Consider the following 23,637-nt stretch of genomic DNA (forward strand, 5'->3'; position numbering starts at 1 on the left):
CAACCACCCTTTTTCTTCCAAAGGCAAAGGCTCACCTGTTTGCAGGGTGCAGCATAAGGTCTATACTTATAACTCCTCGGAAGCACTATGCCTTCCCTGCAGACTTCATGTCGTTTCTTAACTGGCTTCAGCACTCTGTGCTCAAGTGTGCTGGATTTCATGACTACTAATCTTAATTACCTACCTTGCTTTATGCATAGTGGGGAGCTTTACGATTTTCTGAGCTCGCCCCACTTTCCTCTCCTCCCTAGCACTGTGCAGTACCTGTTACAATGGCAGTTCTTTTGCTCTGTATGAATAGCAAATTTTCAGTCTTGTGAAGTCATCAGCCCCAAGGAATTCTTGTGGCTAGAGGATTTCCCAGTGCTTCAAAAAGGGTTGCCTTGCATCTGTTTTGAACATTAATCCCATACATTTGCAATAGAAAGATATACTGCAGATAATACGTATCATACATAAAAGCTTTTTCTATAGATAGATAGATGGCTATATATACTTGTATTATATAGAAATATATAGATAAATATATATTTTTCAGTATTCTCTTGCCCTTGGCCTGAAAGCCAATGGTTATTTTCTGGCAAACCTCTGATTATATTTTTTCCCATCTAAATTTTGTCTTCATATTTGAAATCTGCACCAATTCCTGAAGATTAATACAACAAAGAGGCACTACTGGGGGCTGCAGGAGGACATTTTTCATCTAAATTCTGATAAACCTAAGTGCTGCTCATTAATTTTTGTGTCCCAGAGGAGTGCCTGGAGCCTGCAAAATAATTTCCTTCCAACAACTTGCATAAAATTTTGCACTGCACTTTGGATCCAAGCCAGGTTGTCGGGGTTGTTATTTATTGCAACTAGTAAAAATGATTCTCAGCTGTTTTAAGTCAGAGACATTCGAATGACTTTGGTGGAGCTGTGCTCGTTTGCCTTGGCAGTTCAGCAAATACACTGTAATAAGAACTAACAACGTTGACATATCAGCTACTGTCACAGCAGTTACCAGAGGATTTTGAATCACTCACAGGAGGAAAGGCAAAAAGGAGAAAGAAGCCTCCTTACAAAGACACCGTGAGCTAGCTGCCTAGCTCAAGACTCCCAACACTAGAAGTCCCCACTTTAATGTACCTTCATGCCCACACGCTCCCTTTTTTTTCAGTTTTTCATGTAATCCATTAAACAACTTGTGGCCACCAGTACTGATTAAACCCACCTTCTGCCACTATAGCGAGCTAAGGTCCCTCATGGGGTCTTCACAAACAAGAACTAAAGCAAAGCCAAGAGGCAGTTGCCCAAAAGAGAAGCTGCAACCAATGAAGGGGAAAGGGGCATCTGAGGCAGTGATGCTAATAAGCCCCATCAAAGAATGACAATTAAGAATTGTCAGTGGCTTGATGCACAGAAGAAACCTTAAGAGGCAGGCTATCATGTCCTCCGTGCAAATGCCTCAGGCGATCTTAAAGGTGACTGCTGTCTGACAAGTGAATGCATGCCAATTCAGTCTCTTCAGTGGAAGGCTGTCCTGGTTTGAGGTATCTGCTCTACTATATACTCTGAAAAAGAGAAGCAGAAATCTCTGAAAAATGTTGAAATTGTGGCCTGGTTCTTCCCAAATCAATTGGCTCTTCATCTCAGCTGTTGTCTACTTGTAGAAGGAGCACATAATACTCACATTGTGCCTGGAGAAACATGAGATAAGGGGTGAAATAAGCTGGGACCTTCAGCTCCTTGCTGCACGGAGCGTTTGCTTTTGGGATGTCGGCTAGCTGGGAGACCCTGAGCCCTACCGGTCAACCTACACCTCAGCTGCACAAGCCTGGGAGATGGAACTTCTCTTTTCCCCACGTGTGCTTAACTCCTGGTCTAAGCAAAGAGAAGCCGACACTGTGCCTTTCTAACTCTTGTAGGGTAGGTGGCTGACTCCAGGCTTTTGCTGTAATGATCTCTCTTCACATAAAACCTTTCTCACTGACATAGCTAGACAATGATGTCATTCTTCTTCTCAAATAAACAGAGTTCCCAGCTCTTAAAATCAAAGGCAATCTCTTCTCATATTTCCCCTGGGCTAGATCCCAGTGTCTTCTCAGGATGCATATTTGTGCCTGTTGTTATTTCTGATTGATTTTTAATGTATTGCATTTGATTCTATGTTTCCACATTCATCCTGGCCACCTGATCAATGTGTTAAATAATTGAAAACTTGAGATGACACACCCCAGCAGTAAGTCAGGCTTGTTAATATGACACAAACATTTTCGTGCTCTGTATTTTCTGACTCCAAGACCCTTTGCAGTGGCTGCAAAGTTTTGGTGGTTGATCAGGCCATTTATTGCTTTTGAGGTCTCTGCAACCTTTATGGATCAAAGCTTGGCTGGTGTAGTTCAGTGTGGCTCCATTTACTTCAGTTAAGCATCACAGGTTTCTGCCTACTGAAAATCTGGTTTTGCATCTTTTTCTGTCTCTCTTCTGCCTTCTCCTCAGAATGTCTATAAGAACCAAGGAGGCCAAGATTTTAAAGCCGGCTGATGGGCATTGGGTGATGAACCCGCACCAACGTTAATGGGACCAAGACAGCAAAATGTCTGTTCTGCAGATTTCACCTTTAATGTTTAGCAAGTCAAGTGGATTGGTTCCTTCAGTGCAGCAATAGGGACTGATCCAAAACCATCTGAAGTCAAGACAGTTTTGCATTTATTTAGCAAGTTTCATAACTGTCGTGATGAACTCCTCCCAGTCCAATGACTTCTGCAGATCTTTATGCAGCACCTACAGAACTGCCTGGCTTCTCATATACTATCTCTTTAGTAAGAATCTGACATGCTGGTTGCTATACTCCTGACTCAGCAGCTATCAAGCGTTGTATTCTCCGTTCCTTTTTAATGTTAAAAAAATAATAATCAAGTGATTGTAGCTCATGTTTCCACCTTTTATTTCACTCCTGGAGGTTAATACCAATGTTATTGGAAGAGAATATTGCAGAGCCTAGTTTTCTCTTCTGGTGTTATTTTTATATACCACTTTTGATCTCAGGAAACCTTTTCATTCTTGCTCTGCTGGTGTTTAATAATATTTTAACTAAGGTTTCAGTGCACATGATGCCACATGCTGCTCATGTGAAAAGACGGGAGTGGAGTAAGTGACAGTGGAGAGGCCGCAGATCATGGCAGAGATCAGGGTTTGAGGTAGACATCATGTGTGTAATGGCACAGTCTGGAAACTGGGAAGAATCATAGGCAAGTGAGGAGAAACAAGTAAAACTAGAACATAAAGTCATCAGGTTTTCAGAACTTCCGATGGATAGCAGGCAGGTCAACTTTCTTTCCTGCTGCTCCTGTAGTCCTACCAGCTGAGGATCACCTCTGCTGGCTGAACAGATGCTGTCAGAGTGGACCCAGAGAGTCCTGTAATGGCTTATGCTTGTGATTGCAGCTGACTTTATGGCAAAGGTGCTCTCTCGTTTCAGATTATGCTACGTAAATTCAGAATCAAGCAGCCTCTTTCCAAATCCTTAGGGTTTAAACAGGTAAATAGTAAGAAGGGAAATAAAGTGACAGACCTAGCTGTGACAAAGGGCCTCAGAAATACGTACTGTCCCTCTGGTACTTTCCTGATAGAGACAAATATCTGTTCCTCAACAGGCTCAAGAGCACTCAGACCTCTGTCCATGTGTCCTCTCTACTGGGAATGGTGAGGTTAACCCTACAGTGAGAGAAACATTCCTTTAAGGGGTCTTGGTCAGGTCTACTAAATTCAGCTCATACCAAGCGAAACAGATGACTATGTTCTTGGGCTCTGAAAGCAATGCATGACTTCCAGGGGCATCTCCGAGCAGAATAACTGCCAGCAAGGTGGGCCTGCCAAACACAGGCATAAAATGTGCGACCTGTGTTTGGAAGTGTGGGTGCGGTGCAGTTGGACATGCACCAGGGAGAGGGACAAAGGACCTTCTCTATTTCCACTCTAAAAGCCTCAGGGCCGAGAAGCAATTCCTCATACCTGGTGCTCGTGAGGGGACACAAAACACCGTGTGATGTGAGGCAGCCAGCTGGCTTGCTGAGGGGATCTTCATCTTGTCGAGCTTGGCTCAGCCTTGAACAGCAGGAAGAAACTGCAACACCATTTCCCAGAAGTTTAGCTGGCAATAGCAGTGATTGCAAATGCTTAGCAAAGTGCCTTTTGTCACATTTTGCTAACAAAGCAGGGGTCAGGTCCCTTCTGCCTCTTGGGATATAAATATCTTAATTAGATCTTTCAGAAAGAGAGAAGAAAAAATCTAGAAGCCTAGGAGATATTTTATTATTTCTTCTTTATTTTTAGTATTAAAAGTATAACTCAAGTAGTGCTGGCACCAGGATGCATAATCCACTTAGTAGGGCAGAGAGGGCTCTTGAGCTGTACCACAAATGCATCATTTGATAACAGTAATGAAAAAGACAGCAATCTATATCTGCAAATAGCATTAGAGCAGAGTTGGTTTGGGGACCAAAGGAAGCTGATGCTGAATTTATGAGGCAGACATCTCAAACATTTGAGACCAGTGCTTTCTTTCCTCCTCTGTTTTGTTTCATCCTCCCTTACTTTTTTTCTTTTTTAATAATTTGACCCTTTGCTTGGGCCACCTCTTAGCCCTGTAGTCAAAACAATTTAGTCAAGAGAAGCTGTGGAGTGAAGTGGGCCTGCCTTGCCTCATGGGCTGAGTGGGACCAGGCAGCTCCTGCTCATTTACCCTGCCCTGCAGGCCTTGCTCCGTTGCTGCATCTCCTCATGGTGCACGTGCTCTGAGATGCACACACCACATGGATTCATGCCTGCAGTGTCTGCCACTGAGCTGGGGCTCAAAGAGCGACAGGGCCAGACAGGAGAGACCCCATCCAGCTAAACACCAGACAGGATCTTCTCCAATAGAGGTGTCCCATGTAATCTTTCTCCATCCCATTTCATGCTACCCGTCACATGGCTCCTAAAAGCAGCCTCCTAAAGGAGGAGTAAGCATGTTGGAGGAAATATGTGGGATCTGCAGGGAACATGCATGGGTAAGAAAAACACATAAGAAATGCTCTACCACTGATGCACAGCAGTCCTCTTGGCCAGTTGTGGCAGTAGGAAATGCTGCTTAGGGAGAAGACACAAGCCCATCCACTTACATGAGTTTCTCCATTTCCTTTGTGCTTTGTGTTTCCTTGTCTGCTGTCACAACCTGCAAGTTGCAAAAATTCTCTTCCCCTCTGTATAGAAGCAGCTTCTTTCTTTTCTGTTTTAAACCAGTCCCCTTGACTCCAGTGTTGCAGGATTTGATGAGCTATGGCTCCACTTTAAGTTTGCCTTCCACTTTACTGATTTTGCATGTGCCTGTCTCATACCCTTCAGCCCAGTCCCAGGCTAAAACCTCTCAGCTTTTTTAGTGTCCTTGAAAGTAGCTTCTCCATCTCCTTGGTCATTTTAATTCTCTTTTCTTTCCTTTCTCTACATCCAGCATGTCTTTATTGGAGACGAGAGGGACAAGACCTGCACTGTCTGCTGAAAATGCAGGTGCATCAAGATTTTCCCATTCACACCCTTTTCCAGCTCTTTGATGAACATGCTGAAAAAAACTGGTGCCAACACTAACGTCTGCAGGATCTTCCACTAAGCCCCATTAGGCAAATGGGGCAGTATGCAGCTTTACAAAGCCATACTAGTTATTTCTCAATACACTGTGTTTATCCATATGCTGTGTGACCTTAGTCTTGACAGTAGGCTTTTATCATCTTCTCAGGACTGTAAGTCACCCATTGGTTGATGCTTCCATCTGACACCCTTGCTCTTTGCAGTGACAGGTTATGCACTTCAAGCAGCAGATCTGCAGGTTCACACCTGAGTTCCCACTCAGCCCTACAGTGAATGCCATCTGGTCATAGGAACTTGTTAACATCTCATCAACCACAGAGCCAGACACTTCTCGGTCTTTCAGGCTCCTGTTAGTACAGACCAGCACTTGCAAATTTTGCCTTCGCTCTGTGTCCTGGCACATGCCAAGCAGCCAGAATTGCAGGTAAACTAATTTTCTGGGTGGTTGTGCTCTCTATTTCTCTACTGATCCTTTCTTAGACACAATAATTGTTAGTTACATCCACCTTGTAGTGTACCGGTATGAACAAGGTACTTTTTCCCAATGCAGAGTGGACATACTCCTCTATGGCCTTTCTCCTTTCCTGTGCCTGCAGACAAGCTCCGTTATGAAGAGGGAGAGTCCTTTCTGCATGGGTTCCTCTTCTCCTGAAAGGTTTCCCAGATCCATGCCACCTACCTCTTCACACCATCACCTACCTCATCCACAATTCGAGACTCTGAATTTCTGCCCTGACTCCTCAGCCTTACACACGGCAGGGGATTTCAGACAGTGTTCCCACAGAGATCACAGCCCCCAGTCTCCAGTTTCGGCATTGAGACAGTGAAGTTCATATCCCAAGGCAAGAGACACTTAGAGAAACAATGGTTCACAGGCAAGACCCATTGCAGTTCTGCAGAGGGCTCTGCCTCATCATGACTGGGTGCTAGTGGTGGCCCAGGAATTCTTGATCTGACCCTGCTGATGAAGGTCTTACCTCATAGATACTCTCTCCATTCAGTGTTTTGCATCTCCTAAAACATTTCCTTGATTTTTTTCAAACATGCCCCTGAGCCATGCTGTCTGAGATGTTTGTCCATAGCAGCTGGAAGGGAATCTTGAGCTTTTTTCTGATATGTGAAGACTCACAGAAGAATGGCTTCTGGCTTCTTCAGCTCTGTAGCTTTTACCATCATAGATCACTTTAACAAGATTGCTAGCAAACCTTAGAAGAACAGCTGTGATCTGAATGGGCTTGGACAGGGGAGCAGGGCGTAACTCAGTCTCTCTTTTCTAAAGAACACGGGGTCCTGGCAGGACCCTCAAGGCTCTTAAAAATTTTGGGGATTGGGAGGAGGTAATTTTTAAAAAAACATACCTAAGTGCCAAGCCTTTCACTTGCATTTATTTCTGTGAGTTCTTCCTTACACTCTGTTAACAAGCTACAAGAAGACATTGCGTCTCCAGGAAGTTGTACGAGCTGTGCAGGCTGCACAGTGCGGCTAAGGAGCCCTGGGGGTCACAGAGAACAAACTCCTTCAGCAGGGTAATGACATGGGAACACAGGAGAGCTTGTAGGGACAGAAGAAGGGGTGAATCCTGGAGAAACAGGGAAAAAGACTGCCCTCAGGACAGAAAGGCAACTGCAGTAGCAGAATTAACTGATAAGTCCTACCCTCCCACCCTGCTAAGGTACTGGCACAGGAAAGGCATGCAGACTTTCGTGCTTAATACAATCCCAAACTGGTTTTATTGCTGATTTGTTTAATTTTTCTGTTTTACTGACGGAAATCTTACTTGGTCCTGTCCTTTTGCTAACCCGAAACCAGGTTTTCCTGCTAAGCAACTGCAGAGTGTCTTGCATGCAGGAGGGCTGCCTGTGGTTCTACATCATGTTGCAGAAGACACAAGCTGAGCCAGCGCTGACTGTGGAGATGCAGAGCTACAAGCTGGAAGCCATGAGAGAGGAAGAGGAGAGCTGGAGCACCTAGCAGGAGCAGCTAGACAAGTGCAACTCAGCTACAGCAAGCATCAGCATTTACTTGCCCAGGAAGACAGTAAGCAAGTCCTAAGATGTTACTGATGAGAAAGAAGAAATCTGGTGGTTTATTGGCTGTGCTAAAAATATATATCCATGCACACTGAAAAGGAGTGATTGGTCTCTATGGTACTTGGTTTTCTCTGTGCTATCTTTCCCTTTCCTCTCTTCGATAAACTCATGTTTGTTAATCCACGCTTTTAAAGGGGAAAAGTTAGGTCATTGAGCACCAGACAGTTTAAAGTTAACCTTTTGTGTTTTAGTCTCACATTCTTTTATTATGACCAGTAAAATTTAAAAAGCAGCCATTGCTGCTGCAGTGAAGTCCTGGTGAAAAGCGTCCATATGCTCTATACAAGACCGTCAGCTGAAGTAAAACTATGTGTTTCTGCTAAAGAAAGTAGAGAAATTATTTTTCTCATCCTCAGACACTGAAAATAAGTCATTGCATTTTTCAAAATGCAGTGCATATGTTCTCTCTCTGCCTGGGAGAGGAAAGGCCATACCACAGGGGAGGTCAATGTTTCTCTTCAACTTGGTATCCTTGAAACTTGTGCTTAAAAAAAAAAAAAAAAAAGAAAGAAAAAAATACCAAATAAAAAACAAAGAAAGAAAACCTGGTGTTCTCCCATCATCCTGTGATTCCAGGAGCTGGAACACTGGCTCTCATCTTGTGGCAGTACTGAATTATTTTATGAACTCCCCACCCATCGGCCCAGAAATAGGCCATGCTAGGAAGTGTCTCACATTTCAGCAAGGTGTGGGCCAGGAAGGTGTCATCTCTGTCACGAGAGCATAGGAAGGCATATTACTTGTGGCCAGCACCTCAAATACCCAGGCTGTACAGGAATATCGTTACTGTCCTCACCATGCTGCGGCTACACCTGCCCTGGGAATCACCCTTCCTGCACCAGTTCTCACAAGTGTAGCACACAGACACAGGATTCTGACGACCTGGAACATATCTTTAGCTTTGCCACTTATTGGGCTTCCTTCACCCAAAGCATCTCCACAGCCGCCAGGGGCGATGGCACAGAGGGCTCCTCCTGGCTGGACTGGTTCAATGCCACATGCCACCATCAGCATCTCAGGACGCTTCGCTTGCTGCTGTGAGGGCAGCAGGGCTGCCTGTGGCATCACTTGCATTTATTCACCAGGTCTCTCAACAGCTCAGAGGAAAAACATATCTGCCTCTCTGGCAGAGTTCAGTTAGAGGGAACACCAGACTTTCCTTCTTTTTACAAGCAAGTAGAAAATAAATTGACTGCTTACCTTTTATTTTAATTTAAGTAAGTGAAAACATGAGTTGTTTTTCTTTATAAAACTAAATGCATTCAAAATTGCTTAAAATCAAGTCAGGTGAGTCTAGTCTAAAAAACTAGAGGTGCCATTTGAAGGGCAAAGGAAACCCTGAGCCAATGGAAATCTCTACCTGAGCCCTGGGGAAGAGGGTGTTTCAAGAAGGTGAAGTCAGCTTTGGAGAACAGTGACTTCCAAAAGTGCACAGAGAATATTTTCTTCATTCTGAAGCACTTATTTGGCTATTCAGAGCTGAGAACTGGAAGGTAAAAGGAAGGGCAGAAAAGTTTAATTTTCCTCTTCTAATCTATGAATATAAACAAGATGTAAAATGAGATTTATTACTGTTAAAATCTTGAAGGTCATTATGACCAGGAGCTAAATTCAAATCACTGGCTAAGGATCGTATTACTTATGTTTAATAAATGACTTAGTTTTAAATGTTGGACATGTTTTGATAAACCTTCTCTTTTGCAGTATGCATATAGTACTTCTATGTAATTACAAAGGAAAAAAAAGAAGAAACGAGATACCTCTTTCCACACAAACACCACGCAAAACCTCAGCTGAAATGCTGTTTGGGAGCTGACTGAATCCTGGCTCTCTTCCAGAAGCTGTTCAACCAAGATCACAAGAAAGAATCTTTAACTAGGAAAAGCAAATGGGTCTTCATGAGCCTCCAGCACCGTAAAGAAAGTAAAAATTATTAATCCGAATAAACATATTAAACCTTGTAACTGGGTGAAGAACAGCTGTGGGTCCTGAGTGTATTCCCAGCTCAGCCAAAAGATACGTTGGATTTTATGAGCAAACGAGAATCAGACTTTCTTTGAGGAGAAAACAAACCCGAAAGCCCACATATAGCCAAATGTAAGCAATAATTTAAATTGAAGGTCCCTGATTTTTGATTTAAATCATGATTAAACATGATGTTTTAAATCATCATGATAAATGAGTTTCCCCTCTTGTCAGGACTCTCCTTATTAAACTGACACATCTAAATTCTTAGTCAGAAAGTCTCAGCTATTAGTCAACAGAGGTCTCCTGGAGGGGAAAAAAAAGGTTTAATCCTGCTTTCCCATCCCCCTTTTTCAAGTAATTCGATTTTCTTCTATTGATCCTGTTTTTGTCACAGATACCTGGCTTCTTTGTCATAAGGAACGTCACCTGCAGTTAAAATCATGGTAAGCAGAACAGAGATTTCCCAGAGCACGTGGTTAAGATATTTATTAAGAAAATGCAGATGAAGGTCATACTTTGCCTAGTTTTTTTAGGATCTGTGTCCATGTGAAGTCTCCCTCCCACTCAACCTTGCTTTTCTGGTTGCGGTTTTGTGATGCACAGACCAAACGCGACCCCAGTATACCTGCCCAAGCCAAGCATGAGACTTGTGGCAGAAGGTTCCCCCTGCAGCCTCCTTTCTTCCACTGTTACCCAGCAGATCCCTGGTGCGGCAGGAGAGGATGATTCATTCTCAATTCATGTCATCACCGCTTTGCACACCCATATCTTTGAGCAGATGCTCCACCGGTTCCTTGTGTGTCAGTGGGCAGGCAGATTTGTTTTCTCCAACAGCCACTTTAGCAGTCAAGCTTGTCTCACCCTCTCTGCCTGATTTTGAGCACCACAATGCCCGGGCACAGAAAGCCAGATTAACAGCACAACACAACCAGCCCACCTGAAGACCCAGGTCCAGCTGCACAGCAGCAACAAAACATGACTTTCCATGGAAGGGGGGAGGGCTGCAGAGGGACTTGCATGACCACATGCTGTTGACATCTCCAGGTGGGTTGCCAAACCTACGGAACTTTTACCTTAGTGCAATATTGCCCTGGTCCACGAGGGGCCATTGCAGAAAGCTCTTCCCCATCCCTCACCCTGGTTTATTCTAACACAGTGCTCTTCTGAGAAGGTGCTCGTAAACACCATCAAGGGTGCTTCAGTCATCCTTGGTAATTGTTTTGAATTATTTTTAAAATGTCTGTTAGCAACCAAACAAGGAGGCAAACTCTCGAAGTTTTTCTTTTGTAACCTCTAATTGTCCACTGTTAGTTGTATTCTGTCGTGCAGCTTCTGGTGTTTTGCTTTTTTTTGCTAAACATCCAGTATACTGGGGTTTTACTTCTTTTAAGTAACAAATAAGAAAACCCAGATGAGAAAACCCTGCTACATAGGAGGCATCTTTGTCATGCACTTGGAGTGTCAACACACTGCAGAGGCAAAGGGGTGATAGCCGGGGAGAACTCTACAGGTGACAGTGACAGACAAGCGACCCCAGCACCTGATGACAAATTGAGTCCGGGAAGGCAAAACTGGGGGGTTTGTCAACAACCAGGACACCATGCGGAAATGGCACTGTCCCTCCCTGTGCAGATCAGGAAAGATGGGCCAGACCTTACTGGTTTAACTGCACAATCCTATCTGCTGCTGTAGGAAGTACTTTATCTGCAAATTAAACTTCAGAAATGTAGAAGAAGGATCAATCACATCTCAATTTGATCCTGGGTGGGATATCAATATGAATATCATAACGTTAATAATGGCATGTAGATTCTTCTTATAAAAAGGAAAGAAAAGTCATATGACATTAAATGCTTGCAAAATGGCACTTACCCATTTTCTTCATTTGTGTAAATAAACTGTAGTATTAATATACCAATTCATATTCATTTAGTACTATAGTATTACTTCTGTAAAATTATTGATGTAGTATGACTGATCAATAAACTGCAGATAACTGCTGCTTGGGAGTAAGCCTAGATGTTTGTAAACACAGCCTCTCACAATGGGCTGTGTTATTTTTCCTTTTCCTCCTTTTGTGCTTTCCTGCTGTCACTGGCATTGTCATTTTGCATTTAGCTTACTGTGCAGGCAGCTCAAAGAACCTGCAGTGGACTGAATGTGAATACGACCACTAGTTGCTATTTCTTGGAGCATAGTTCTTTTTAGGATGATAAGGGGAGGTCTACGTTCATAGGATCTTGGGTGTCACCAGTGCTGTTGAACTCAGTCCCGTGTTGTGTTGGGCAATGCAGAGCAGATGTATATCACAGACAGGACAGCAGGCTGCCTATGCCACGTACACTCCACATGTCTCAGAGTGCTTCCTGACACAGCCTAAAGGCCATATGGGCAGGGTATATAGTCCCAAGCCAGTGCCCTGGATCCAAGAGAAACAGTAGCTTCAGGTGATCCTAAAAGCAAACCACGCTCCATTGTACAGAGCAGAGCAGAAAGAACATCAGCATCTCTCCACAAATCTGTCCTGAAGGGAAAACTATCTTCTGAACATAAAGATTAGTGTTAAATCTGGGTTGCAAGGATGCACAAGAGGCATTCACAGCAATGTAAGGCTGATGCCATGTAAGTCCTGTCTTGACTACGGTCAGTTCCAGGAGCGGTGTTGGGGAACGGTAACATGCTTCACATCCTACTTCTGTAATAATATTAAATTAACACACAGTTTGGTGTGAATTTGTAAATAAACCATAAAATGGTTCATGTGCAATTCACATGCCATTCACATGAATGATTCAAACAAAAAACAACAAACAACCAAACCAAACAATTCAAGATTTCCTGAATTTGATACAATGGCAGTTTTCTCCTTTGCTGTACAAAGAGGATCTTGAAGAGACAGCGGTCCGTAAGTGCAGCACACTAAAAGCCACTCATCATGCCCACATTTGCTCGGGCTGCTTGCCAACGGGGTACCCCTGAAGTTCAACCCCTTCAGTCCAGAAGTCTGAACACTTAGTTCACTTCCCATCGTCGTAAGTATTTGGGCACATCATTCCAATGATTACGTGTCATGGGAAATCAAACAGAGCTTTGAGTACCTCCTTCAAATCATACTCGAGAATATTTGTGCTTCGTGCAAGGGAGCAGGAAGGATTCCCTGGGCTGGCAGGGCAGGAACTGCAAGTGACCACATCATAAGCCTTTTCTCATATGAAGGACCATGTATTTTAATTTTCCTGCCCGACTCCTCAGTTGAGATAACCAAGCGAGGGCTAGTTCCCCTCACTTTTCAGGTGAACGAGATGCAGAGCTCATACCCTGCTTTGGGGGAGGTTCAGCCTTTCCGAGAGGGATACGACATAGCAAAGCGACGGGCACCACATGGCGAAAAGCCCCGGGGGTCCAGCTGCGGTGGGGCAGCGGTGCCCTGCCTTGCAGTGGCACCTGGTGGCCATGCGGGAGATTACACCCGCCGTGTGGGCACTCCTGCTCCCTGCCCCCCGCACTGCTGGGCTCACCGGAGGGGTTTTGCCGGAAGGTTTTTTCGCTCCTCGGGGGGAAGGTGGGGGGATGGTGTTAAATATTGATATGGGTTCTGAGGATGCGGTTGGCTGAGGCATCATGGATGTGAATTCAGGCTAATCAGCACAGGATGTATTGACCGTGAAATGCATCCACAGGGCTGAGTCAGTCCTGTCGTCTCTCAAGGTTATGTTGCCCCATCTGTTAACGAGCATATGGGACAATTTCACAGCCAGTCCCGCTGCTCTTTGGGGCATTGGGATGCTGATGCACCAAACAGTATTTTGGGTACCCACAGTCACCCCTGCTCCTTGTGTCAGACAAAAGGACAGACTCCCTATCTCCCAGAATTAGGCTACATCCATCCATCCACCCTGGACACCTTTCATGCACTACAGCTGCCATCCAGCCTATGTCAGGGCAGATCCCACAGCCTCCTCTGAGGACAGTGGGTCTGTCACATACCGGAGGACATATCTGTCCCCACCCTGCGGCAGGGAGGGAAGTCAGCTGCGGGTGCATGGCCCTGCTCCGTCACACCACCATTGGCTGTAGCATGGTGCCTGAGCCCCTCCGACACTGAGGAGCTGGCCTGCCAGTGAGCAAATCAAAGCCTTCACCAAGCAGTGTTCCCACCTGGAGCAAGAAAAAGGCCAAGTGGGCTGCAAAGTCGTGAGGCGTGTCCCAGACTCAAAGGGTTTGAGATGGGAGCTGAGTGGGACAGGTCTCCCAGTCCCCCAGCAGCAAGTGGTGCCTGAGAAGGAGCACTGCCCATGATCCTGGGCTGAGAGTTCAGTGCCTTTTTTGGGAAGACACATTTCTGCCTCTCCTTTCCTCTCCATTAGCAGCCTGGCACTTGCTCCCAATTCCTTTGCTCTTCTCCTTGGTAGACTCGACCATATGCACTCCACAGTGAAATGCTGCAAAATCCCATGTTGAACTGTGACAGTCTGAGTCACTTCTGTGCAGAGCCACAGGTGACAGAAATAAAGGAGAAGTCATTGTGAGAGAGGGATGAGATTTGACCCCATGCTGCCACCAGCTCCTTCTGCAGAAATACTGTAAGACCTTTGACCCTGTGAAGCACAGGCATGTGTGGGCCAAGAAAAAAAAACAAACAAACAAACAAAACAAAACAAAAAAACAACAAAAACACAGACAAAACCAAAACCAAAAAAAATAACAACAGCAAAAATCACATGCAAAATATCTACTGTTTGGTCCCCTTACAGAGAAATTCAAGGTCTCAAAACCAGACTTTCCAAGTGTCAGCATATTCAGATGTTTCTATCTATCATCTCAGGTGTCGAATTACTTAGCCTCTTTTCCAAAGATGTCCCTAGCAAGGAATACTCCAGCAGGACATCTGCTTGAGTCTGCAAAGAGCCTGGAAAGAAGCGCTGCCAAGCATAATCTCCTCTAGCACCTTAGCAGTAGATTTGGCCACAGATAGGGGAAACGCCCTCAGGAAGCTGACCCCCCTCCATGCAAATGAGGAACAACTTTCTGGTGGGTTTTCCCATGGGTACAGGTATGAATACCTTTACATAGCAGCTCGTGAAGAGGTACAGAACAGGTGCGGTACAGCTTCTGGCTGTTCTCCACTGATGCTGGAGTGCACTTCAAAGGAAAAATAATGCCTACAGGAGTGAAGAGACAAGAAGTCATACACACACTTTAGGCTGACTGCAGCTGTATCTTCTTCTCCATAAGTGTAAAAAATTCTACAGCCTTGCAGCTTTCCATAGCACCCAAATCACTATTGCTGTGCCTATAGAAAAAACGCTGGATATCTTCCCCCTGTCCTCAGCAGCACCCCTAGAGCTGGTTTTCCATCCAGCAAACTAATTTTTCGCTCTAGAGCGGAGCCCCAGTGCCAGGTAGCAGGCATGCCTTTTGTTCTGGTGGGAGAAGGGATGCTGGAACAGCTGCAGCATGGGGGCACAGACACACCTCAGTAGCCCTGCCCATCAAAAGTGGTTGGCTCTGCAGTGACCACCATCCTCCCACTATGCCACCCAACATTTGCATTATCTACAGCCTTCTGTGTCCTGATGGTCTCACCAGCTCCCACACAGTGGGCCAGGGATTTAGGATCCAATGACACATGGTTTCTTCATGCTTCTCTTAAAAAAGCATTCTTAAAAATCCAGTAATAATAGCAAATCGTGTGGACAATGCCTTCTATCATCTCTGAGCTGGGCAGGCCCCAAAAAGGTGAGCTCTTGTTCGAGTGCTTGCATCTGTTTATTTCCTAAACCTACATTTAGGTCATGTATGTAATGGCATTTTCTCCCTTAATAACTATCACCGGCCTCCTTGTGCAAGATGCAAGAGGTCTGCTTTAACACGTGCCAGCCATGAGCTGTATGGCGAAGTGCCATCAGGCGAGCGGTGCAAGGCGAGCATGTAGCAAGGGTAATCCTGACTGTAGTTAAACTACACTCTAGTCACAGCAACTCCTTGCCTTCACCTGCATGTCTCCAGCTCTGTGGAAACCTCGGTTTTAAGCCTCTACAGTAGTGGGTTATCCCTCATAACAGGACTTGTCACTCCAGACCATGTCACAGGGGTGGCAGACATGGCCAAGGCTGACTCCTGAGCAGGATTACTTCCTCATGATGCCATATGCATCTGAGCAGCACCACCCCCAGAAGACACATTCATGTCAGCACATCTAACGCAACTTGCCCTACTTTAAGAATAGCTCAGAGTTGTCTTCCAGAGGCTTTCAGGTGTGTGATCAGCAAGCTTACCTCAACTTTCACACCTCTTGGCCACTATCTTCTCTGCTGCTACCAAAAAAAACCCTGAAAAGCAACGCTATTTTCTTCCAAAATACTGCTGACAGTCATGGCAGTGAGGTTGTTCCTAAGGAGCACGCTTGCCCAGCAGGAGCCAGTACACAAAGCTGTTCTGCCTTTCTTGGGCGACTCCTCCCCTTATGGGGCAGGCTGACTCTGACAAAACAAAAGCAAGTCTTAATGCTGCCTGCCATGGGCAATCTTAAAAACAGCTCTGTGGTGACAACCAGCCATGGGGGCATGGAGCTAGCTCCTCTGCCCATACAGGCTATCCCTCTCGAACTTCACCTGAAATCTTCCTTTTGTCTTCTTTCTCACTCTCTCCAGTGAGTGACCATCAATTCCCACCAGAAGAAGTGCCCAGATGGACAGGCTGGCCTTCTCAGGAGTCTAAGGGAGGGGGACAGGGAGGGGGGGTCTATCAATGAGAGGGTGCCACAGCAAGGGGGCAGAGCCTCCCTTTCCTTTGGACCTGCCCCAGTTGCGCCAGCTGATATTTCAAGTCTTTTCTTCCTATTTAAAGAGTGGAGCACAGTGAGCAGGCACTACTGAGCATGGAGAGGAACCCTGCTCCAGTAACAATGGAGGAGCAAAGCTATCTTGCATACCTGTCCCCTGTGCCTCCACAGCCCAAGGGTCTGGGACCAGCTTCTCTGTGGCAAGACTCGTTTGAAGCTGGAGCAAGGCTTTTCAACCAAACCAAAAGTGCAGTCCCTCTGTCACACCACCCTCTGAGTGACCTGCGACCTGCAACCTGCAGTGACAGCCAAAATGTTGTCCCTGTGGCTGCTGCCTACTGCCTGCATGCCTGGTCATTGTTTTGGCTGTGGGCTTTGACTCTAGTCATTAGGCCAGACAGTCCAATTCTGACCTCTCAGACAGGAGAAGAAGGGTTTTTCTTTAATTCTAGATTAAGTCTTTTTAGGCAATGAAGAGGCCTTTTCTGATCAGAGTTTGAATCTACTTCCATTATTATGGGGATTTTTGTGTGTACCGCTCCCACCACTAGAATGGATCATCTTGGGTTTCTGTGGTCTTTGCACGAAATGCACGGCATGGAGAGAAAGGATGTGTTTTTGCTGACTCTGGGAAAATGCATCAGTCAGGAACAGTGAGTAATGGCTTTAAATGCAAACAACTGTTAGCAGAACATTTTACTGTATTAATAATTTACACTCCACAGAAAATTTAATTTAGGCAAAGTGAGAGTTTTGTGGCATAGTTACAAAAGGCACACATGATCCTGGGGATAACGGATCTATAGTGAGCCTATGACTCCTCCTGAGGAGCCGTACCCTGACAGCCAAGTCTCTTGGTTTCATCACTGACCTTGAGGTACAGTTTGTACAGTGTCTTTCTCAGTGCGCCAATGGCTGGGACAGGGCTGCAGTACGAGAGCATTTCCTCATCTATACAAAGAAAAAGAAGGTATTCTGAGGCCCACCCATGCTAAAGAAATGCCTGAAGCTGCAAAGTGTGCACACCAAAACATTCAGAAAGGTTGCCAGGAAAGGGGAAAAAAATAGAGTTATCTTCCAAGCTTGTGACCCTGGAAGGCTTGCTGGATTATATTACCAATGCACTGTCACTTCTACCTCCAGATGGCAGCCACTGCACGTCAAGCTGCCTCGGACCCTGCCCTGCCCCAAGGACTGCAACAGCCAGGGTCCACCAGAGGCCCAAGGACACCCCACCACCCAGAAGACACGTGCCAGTGGTCCAGAAGGACCCTGTTTTCTGCAGGCAACACACAGCATTGAAAGGGAGATTGACGAAGCTGCCAAGCAGCCCTGGAGCCTGCAGCAAAGCTGATCAAACAGAGACGGCTTTGCTTAGGCTTCCCTAAACTGGCTACGTGCAGCATGCTTCAGTCCTCTGAGCCTTACTGCCCCACTTACTCCTCCCAGCCTGGGGAGCCGTGGGACCACAGACCTAAATACCCAGGGTACGCAGAGCCCAGGAAGGTCGTTCTCGGTCTGAAGGCTCTCAGAAAGCAACATGCAGCCTCTTGCCATTTAATGTGGCTTTTTGTGTGTAGGAGACTACCAGACTGGCAAGTCAAATGCCGCAGAGGTTAGAGATGCCAGGTGGTTTCCCTGTGCCTGGGCAGAATGACACAGCCTCTGGCTAAGTCTCTTTCAATGGTGCTTTTCCCAGACTCTCACCCCATTCCAGGTTCAGGATGGACAGCAAGTGAAAGGGAAGAGGAGGAGAAGCTAACTAATCTGTGTGTGCATGCAGTTTTGGGATGGAACTAGGAATGCAAAATGGATGGGGCTTCATGGGCTTGGTGGTGCCCCAACTTCCCATAGTATTTCAGGAATTAAATGTTTTTAATTCCCGTGTTTTTAAAAAGGCCAGTTACACAAGCGTTCTTGATTCTGCTTTAATTTGCAACCTTAGCAATCTTCAGACAGTTTTTCCCTGCAGAATATACGTACATATATTAAACAAGATTGCTTTCAAGACATCTGATTGATCAAATGCAAAAAAGCAGTCTCTACGCCCTATCTTTTTCCAAGGCCAGAGAGTTAAGAGATCAGCAAATGTCTGTAGGTTTTTAATAATTAATTCACCAAGCCTGAGTTTAGGAGGCACACTAGAAACAAGGTCTGCACATGAGGGTTCAATAACAATGGTTTAAAAACATTTAGGGGGGAATGTCAGCCAGCAGGACATAGCAGCATATGTCCACACCACCCCATGCTACCCACCCTTCCATCCTTCCTGCTGCTGAAGAAAGTGCTCCTGTGAAGGGTAATACAGATGAGCTCTCTCTTTCCATTAATTACACAGAGGGAGCCTGGCTGTAGTTAAAGTAGAGCCTGTTTTTTGAACAGTCTCCACAGATCTGTGCCGTATGTCGGCTACATGAAACCTCCCCACCATTCGCCTCATGCATACGCAGTAGTGACACACTTTCCTACAGAAGCACACAGGCCCCCTCATTGTATTTCATATTAGGCTAACGCCGCACTGCTGACAAAACTGAGCATCGCGTGCTTTGCAAGTGTGCATTACCAGCATCAAGATCTTTGGCTTTCTTTAATGCCTGCCACAAGGAAGCGTTTCGTTTTGTTTCTCTGTAAAATGCTGAATGAGGGAGGAAAGTTGGGATTTGACCTCTGAAGCCCGCAATGCACAGTTGTGCACCCACAGCATAGGATCGAGGCTTGTCTTGCATTGAAATGAACACAATCAAAGTCCTCCTTATATTTCTTTTCTCTAATCACTTCCCCAGTCATTGGCTTGCTGTTCATTTTCTGGGGTAAATTCTCCATTGTTCCTCTAATGTATGCCTAGCACAGCAGTCTCATATGATCTGCTCCCACCTGTGTTAACACCCCCACCCCATCAAGCCCTCCTAAAGGACATGAAACAAGGGAAGTGTGTTGGCTACTGTCAATGCTAAGGAGATTTTTGAAGAGTAAACAAATATGCAAAAATGAACCAATTTGGGGAAAAACAGGTTGAGTGGTCAGAGTCCAGAGAAGGAAAGAAATTTTGAACCTGAAGTCAGTGTGCACTGGGATCAAAGCGATGTGTCAGGAGAGCCCCCATCACTGGAATGCTGCGGGAAGGTACGGAAGAGGCAGAACATGGTAGGCGAAGGATGGGCCCAACTGCGCAGCACTCTGCCATGGCACGGGGGATGCAGCTGTCGAGGGCTTGTGGGGAACGGTCAGGGGATAAACTAACACCAGGGGTGATGTGGGGGCATCTCCTGTGGACCAGCTCACAAAGAGGTGAAGCAACTCCTAGACAGTTGTAGGAAGCCTCATGAAGGCAGAACCAGACATTCCCAGGGGAGTTTTCCCACCAGCAATAGCTTCTGGAACAGACAGAAGCACAGTCAGGGTCGAGCACAGGCATCCAGATCCTAGGGATGACAGAGAGGAGGCTCAGGCCTCTGACACAGCAAACGTGAAGTGGAAAAATGTGAGCAAATGTTTGCAGTGAAAAAACATCCACCTCATGTTTTGTTTTCCTACATAACCAGATGCTGCAGAGGAGGAGAGGCACAAGGGCACAGGTACATCAGAGAGAGCTAGTGGAAGGAGGCGGCTGGGAGTAGAGAGGCCAGGGGAATGCAGTAGCAAGGGTAAAAGCAATCCCTGCTCCCATTTGTCTGTGCTTCAGTCCTGATTTTCCTCGGGGAGAGGGAAGAGGAAGACCATGTCCAAGGCTGACTTCCAGGGTCACCTCTTTCCCCAGGCTCTCCCAGACCCACTGCGACTGCTGAAGATTCCCAGAGACAGAATCACAGAATCACAGAATGGTAGGGGTTGGAAGGGACCTCTGGAGATCATCTAGTCCAACCCCCTGCCAGAGCAAGATCACCTAGAGCAGGTTGCACAGGAAGGCATCCAGGCAGGTTTTGAATGTCTCCAGAGACAGAGACTCCACCGCCTCTCTGGGCAGCCTGTTCCAGTGTTCTGCCACCCTCAAAGAGAGGACATTCCTCCTCATGTTTAGGTGGAACTTCCTATGCTCAAGTTTGTGCCCATTATCTCTTGTCCTGTCTCTGGGCACCACTGAAAAGAGCCTGGCCCCATCCTCCCGACACCCCCACTTTAAGTATTTATAAGTGTTGATAAGATCCCCCCTCAGTGGTCTTTTTTCCAGACTGAAGAGACCCAAGTCCTTCAGCCTTTCTTCATAAGAAGAACTGCTGTACCCTCTCCAGCAGTTCCCTGTCCTTCTTGAACTGGGGAGCCCAGAGCTGGACACAGTACTCCAGGTGCGGCCTCACCAGGGCAGAGTAGAGGGGGAGGATGACCTCCCTCGACCTGCTGGCCACACTCTTCTTGATGCACCCCAGGATGCCATTGGCCTCTTGGCCACAAGGGCACATTGCTGCCTCATGGTCATCCTGTTGTCCACCAGGACTCCCAGGTCTCTTTCCACAGAGCTGCTCTCCAGCAGGTCAGCCCCCAACCTGTACTGGTGCATGGGGTTATTCCTCCCCAGGTGCAGCACCCTACACTTGCCCTGTTGAATTTCATAAGGTTCCTCTCTGCCCAACTCTCCAGCCTGTCCAGGTCTCTCTGTATGGCGGCACAGCCTTCTGCTCTGTCAGCCACCCCTCCCAGCTTTGCGTCATCAGCAAACTTGCTGAGGGTGCACTCTGTCCCCTCATCCAGGTCATTGATGAATACATTGAAGAGGACTGGACCCAGTACTGACCCCTGGGGAACACCACTCATCACTGACCTCCAAGTAGACTCTGTGCCCCTAATCACCCTCTGAGCTCTGTCTTTCAACCAGTTTTCAATCCACTCCACTGTCCATTCATCTAACCCACACTTCCTGAGCTTCCCTATGAGGATGCTGTGGGAGACCGCGTCAAACACCTTGCTGAAGTCAAGGCAGACAACATCCAAGGCAGACACCCCCAAGCTGAATGTAGGCATCACCTGAAGGGGCAGTCTGGCCTCCAGGTTTCGTATTTCTGATGCAAAAGCTGCTGTGAGCTTAGAGGCCACTAATATGTATGACTCCCGGGGGAGCTGACGGATACGCGTTCAGGGGAATAAATGCAAGCCCAGTAGGAACTGCCTTTGTGTCTTACATCCCGCAACAGGGGAAATCAGGACAGCTTGTTACCAGTATGCAAGAGGTTGGGAGGCAGCCACTCATTCATCCAGAATCAGCTCTTCTTGTTTGAAATACAGAGTTTTTCTCAACTGTTTTGCTGTTGCCTTTTAAGGCTAAAAGAAACCGAAAAAGAACGACCTGTGCCACCCAGGATATACATAAGCCTGCCAAACAAACTGGATTCCTCTGCTGGCTAGAATTACAAACCTCTACATGGCAGGAAGGATAGCAAATCATCTGAAAAAAAAAATAGACTGGTCAGCTGCTTCTGCTTATTCAGTCTCAGAGCAGTAGGGGGAGAAAAGAGATCAACTTAAAATTCACAATGGTCAGTCCTTCTTGCACTTGATTAGCCTGCGCAAGTTCTTGCCATAAGTCTCCCAGGGCAATGTTCACTAAGACCTCCCTACACCCAGCACCGGAAAAAGGCTCCAGAGGGTGATTAAAGACCAAAAGGCCAAATATAGGTTGCTCTGAACTAGCCTGTGGGAGCCAAGAGCTTAATGCTTATCCTCTAGGAAGGACGCATTGTGAGAGGATCTTTTGATGCTGACAATCATACCACAGCACACCTTCAGACAACTTCACCTTTCTACTGTGTAAATCTACAGTGGATGGAGATGTCTTCCGAAACACCTTCTGCTGACCACTTGAAATTTCAGAATGTGGATTGTAAACCAGTTACTTCTGTCTTCCTTTCCCTCTCATTCCACCAAAATAAAATGAAGGATAATAATGCACCATAAATTAAATACGCCGCATATCTTTGGATAATATCTATCTACCAGATTGCCCAGGAAGCTCAGGAGCTGACAGATTCCACAATGGAAACAAAGGAAAAAATATCTTCAGTTGTGCAGCTCCTGAGGTCTTTAAACAACATGGCTTGAGATTTTTGGCAAAAGAGACAGCAGTACATCACCAAAAAAAAAAAAAAATAAAAATAAAAGACTCCTTCATGTTGCAGATATTCTGTGCCATCCTGGGAGGAGAAAGAGAGATTCATGGCAAGGGGCTGGGATTCAGCAGTTCTCTTTGTGAATGTTGTGGGGTTTATGTCCAGCTCTTGGTCCTGGTTTAGGAAAGCCTCTAAGTCTGGTGTTAATGCCGCTCTTCTGAAGGGCTTCATTTGTGAAGCTTTGTTATTATTTGCACTGTAGACCACTGGGGAAAGAGTTTAAGACATGTCCAAGAGATGCTGTGTGCCATACTGGCAAATCACTAGTGGTGAGAAATTTCAGCAGGACTGTTTTTCTTAATCAAAACTAAGTACGTGCTCATAGAAACAATGACCAATAATACTACATGGTTTGTGGCCACAAAACTGCTCTTTCTCTTGTTATATTTAAAATAAATAAAAAATTCACCAGCCATTTGGTGAGGAAATTTCTGGTGAGGAAACTTTTCCAAGGTAAGTAAATTTTGCAGCTGAATTTCCTGGTGTAAATGCTACTCACGTCCTTCCACATTGCTACCCATTCACAAAACAGCTAGATGCCTGGCAGCAATCTTTAAATAGCCTGCTACAAGGAACAACTGCATGGGAATTATCAGAAAGGTGAAAACCTGCCTTTCCAGCTATGTGAAGAACTCCATATTAGTAGTTACATTTGGCTGTGTCACCATACCTGGGCAGGGGTACGAATTACTGTCCCTCATCTCAATGACTCCACCCAGACAATGCCATTTTGCAGATCCTGTGGAAGTTGACTCCTCCACAGAATGAGGCTGGAAGAACTTGGGATGAAAACTGCAACAGTCTGCATGCCAGGCAAAGGTGTGTCCTTTGGCAAGTGATGACCTAGATCACCACGCTTTTTCTTTATCAGATAAAGTAACTTGGGGTTTTCTGTGTTATAACGGGGAGGCTGCTTGCCTACCTCTCCTTGTGCCTACTGAAGACTTTTCAGCACCAATGGATAGTTTTATCCCTCTCCTTTCAAGCACATAATTCCATGTTTATATGTGATACAAATACTACTCCATCATCAGAAAGGCAAAAAGGTAAGTCAGATTGAGGCCAGCCCTGTTTCTGGGGAACGGAGATA

Source organism: Chroicocephalus ridibundus, chromosome Z (genome assembly GCF_963924245.1).
Source record: "Chroicocephalus ridibundus chromosome Z, bChrRid1.1, whole genome shotgun sequence".
Lineage (NCBI taxonomy): Eukaryota > Metazoa > Chordata > Aves > Charadriiformes > Laridae > Chroicocephalus > Chroicocephalus ridibundus.